This window comes from Myotis brandtii, unplaced genomic scaffold (genome assembly GCF_000412655.1).
Source record: "Myotis brandtii unplaced genomic scaffold, ASM41265v1 scaffold126, whole genome shotgun sequence".
Classification (NCBI taxonomy): Eukaryota; Metazoa; Chordata; class Mammalia; order Chiroptera; family Vespertilionidae; genus Myotis; species Myotis brandtii.
Genome location: NW_005354425.1, coordinates 2,717,279 through 2,720,466, shown reverse-complemented (window position 1 = coordinate 2,720,466; position 3,188 = coordinate 2,717,279). Strand labels below are relative to the sequence as shown.

Here is a 3,188-nt window from a genome sequence, read left to right as displayed (position 1 = left end):
AAAAAAGAAAAGAAACAAACAAACAAACCAGGGATCCTTGGAGAAATGGTTGATTCTAGAGCTAGGTTAGGGGAAAAAAAAGATGATGAAGTTAGAGAGTGTTCTTTAAAAAACAAAAAAGGTGGCATGTTAAAAATACAAGGTAGTCAACCCAAATGAGTAACTAATAGCCAAAGTTTGACAATTTAACCAAAAATAAATGATGATTGTATTATATCCAAAAACTATCTATACATCCATAGTACTATTAATAAATGATAGGTCTGGATCCTGATTGTGATGGTGGTCACACATATCTATATATGTGATAAGATTTCATGGAACTACATGCATATACACACAGAGGAGAGAGAGAGAGAGAGAGAGAGAGAGAGAGAGAGAGGATATAAAACTTGTGAAATTCAATAACTTTCATAGTTTAGTTAATATATTTTATAGTAATGTCAATTTCCTGTTTTGGTAATGTACTATGCTTATGTAAGATATTATTTTTGGAGGGAAGGTATATGGAACTCACTGCACTATTTTTGTGGCTTCCTGTGAGTCTAAAATCATTTCAAATAAAAAATTGTTTTGAAGCCCTTGCCAGTGTGGATAAGTTGCTTGGAGCATCATCCTGTACACCAGAAGGTCAATCCCCAGGTTGGGGAGCATGCAGGAGGCAACCGACCAATGTTTCTCTCTCACATCTCTCTCTCTCTCTCTCTCTCTCTCTCTCTCTCTCTCTCCCCCTCCCTCTCCCTCTCCCTTACTCTCCCTCCCTCCCTCTTCTTTTCTCTAAAACCATTTAAAAATTTTTGATGAAAAAAGGAATTTAGTAGAAAAACTGCTGAAATTTGAATAAAGTTCATAGTTTAGTTAATAGTATTGTATCAATGTTAATGGCTTAGTTTTGACAAATATGTCATGTATAGTTATGCTCCTTTTATTGTTTCTGAAAACAAGTTTTATTTAAACATATTTAAGTACATTACCTAACATAAAAACTGAAGAGGAGAAAATACCTCAAATCAGTTTGTTACATCACATGGCCTTGGACAACTGTTGCTAGCTCCACAGTTAGCTACATGACTGACATATCAGTTTGAAATTTGTTCCATTGTCAAAAGTTTAACTCTGATAGAAGGTTGGACTCATATTCTGGTGTTTGGACATCAATTAGCTATGATATGTCTGGGGAAAAAGACCTTGGTGGCAAGCCAGAGGTCCTTATTACCTCATTAGAGGAAGGTACTGCTTTGAGCTTCACCCACCTGGTCAGTTTGGAGATCTTTGATTACCAAAGGCTCCCTCCAGTGGTACAGATGCTATTATTGTCTTACACCATCATCTCTTCTCAGCTTCCCCTAAAGCTGTTCAGGTGTTGACATCTTAGGGCAGGGAAATTTGCAAATGAGCTTATGATCAGACATAGCTGTTTGTGATTTTGGGGCTCTAGACTTGGCTGAAACATTATGTTATTGATTTCTTTCAGGCTGGACACTGCCACCCCGCTTAACCTCTGTTTAAATGAGGGACTTGAAGACTAGACAGCATGGCTCTTTTCAGTTTATTGCATGAAGGAGTTAAAATCAGACTGCAAATGATTAAATTATACAAGCTGTGAGGTTTTTAAACTTGTGACAAGAGAATGAAGGGAAATTCTACCCATTGCAAGGAAATCCTCACTTAAGCACTTAAAACCCATGAACCAATAGCTGGTGTCTTTAGCCAGTCCAATCTCTGTGAGGAACTAGTGTATGTTCTTATACTGGTCACCCTGTAGCTAAATTACTTCTTCATATTCTGGATTCTCAATTACAGTACCATTACAGGCAAATCACTCCTTGACTAATTTCTTTTTATCATAATTTGTCAGCGATCCCTTGGATAGTAGTAAAGTCTTCCTGCTGTTTCTCTGTTGAATTCTTATATGGATATCAGTGACCCAGTGCACGGATTCATGCACAGTGAAAAGAAATTAATTAGAAGGTGGCTGGTGGAGCAGGACCTGGCAAGATGGGCTGGACATGCCTTGGAGCCAACCTCCTGCAGTCCCTCCCCAGTGTCTGCAGAGTGAGCGGGGTCCCTCCGGCAGGTGGGGTCCCTTGGCCTGGCCTGCAGGGATTGGGCCAAAACCAGCTCTCTGACATCCCCTGAGGGGTCCCAGAGTGTGAGAGGGCACTCTGCAAAGTTGCTGTCATACAGGGTGTGGAACACAAACGCAAGTGTGCAGTAAACCAGATTCAAGACTGACAGTGCCCCAGCGATAAATAACCCACGGCTGAAGGTGGAATCATGCAGCCCCACAAGGAATTTGGCTCCCTCCTCTCTGATTTTGGGGTGCATCACCTGAGAACCGCTGCTGCCAAGTCACTGCAGCTCAACAGCTCCTGCGTTGAGCATCTGCTCCCTGGTGGTCAGTGCACTTCATAGCGAATGGGTGGAGGGACACTTAGAATATTAGCCTTTTATATGTATAGATAAGTAATCCTCAGTGCCAGCAGGAGCAGATCATCATCCTTACTTGCATCAGCAAAGGGTCAAAAAGAGTGAAGATTCTGGATAGTGGACATTCTATATAATGTTTCAATTTATTTTCCTGAGTGGAAATGGTCTGTGGAAGGTTGCAGCAGGAGAAGGTGGAGGCAGAGCCGCAGGAAGCCACAGAGCTCAGAGAGGGGCCTACTAAGTCCTGGTAACTCAGTGACTGGATGCTCCTTTTATTTCCTAATATTTTTTGTGCCTTCTCTTTTATTCAGCCTTAACAAAAGTTTGTTGGTTTCCATCCCAAAAGTAAAAATCCAGGACCAGATGGCTTCATTAATGAATTTTACCAAACATGTAAAGATTTGATATCTATCCTTCTCAAATTCTTCCAAAAAATTGAATAGGTGACAGAAAAAATAGCAGCTGAATGAGCAGCAGTGTCAGGCACCTCCTCCTAGGGCCAGGCCAGGAAAGCAACTAAATTGGAGAACATCCAACCTGAATTTACAAATTAGGTACATCTGAGGAGACATTTTTCAATAAGGAAGGGCAGAGGATGCCTAGAGAACACCACTTAATAGCCATAACTCATGTGGAACCACTACCGTGACCCAGCAGTGAGTGGTGCAGTACCCCTCACCCCCCAGCAGGCTCCCAGACATCTCTAGGGAGCACACACTACTAGAGTGAGCTCCCACACCAGGCCTTCTCACCAGCCC

The 3,188-nt window shown here is 41.7% G+C and overlaps 1 pseudogene; it reads right to left on the bottom strand.

The window, feature by feature from the left end:
• Positions 1 to 1,591: 1,591 nt before the first annotated feature.
• Positions 1,592 to 2,561, bottom strand: LOC102242105 (annotated as a pseudogene).
• Between the last annotated feature and the right edge of the window lie 627 nt (positions 2,562 to 3,188).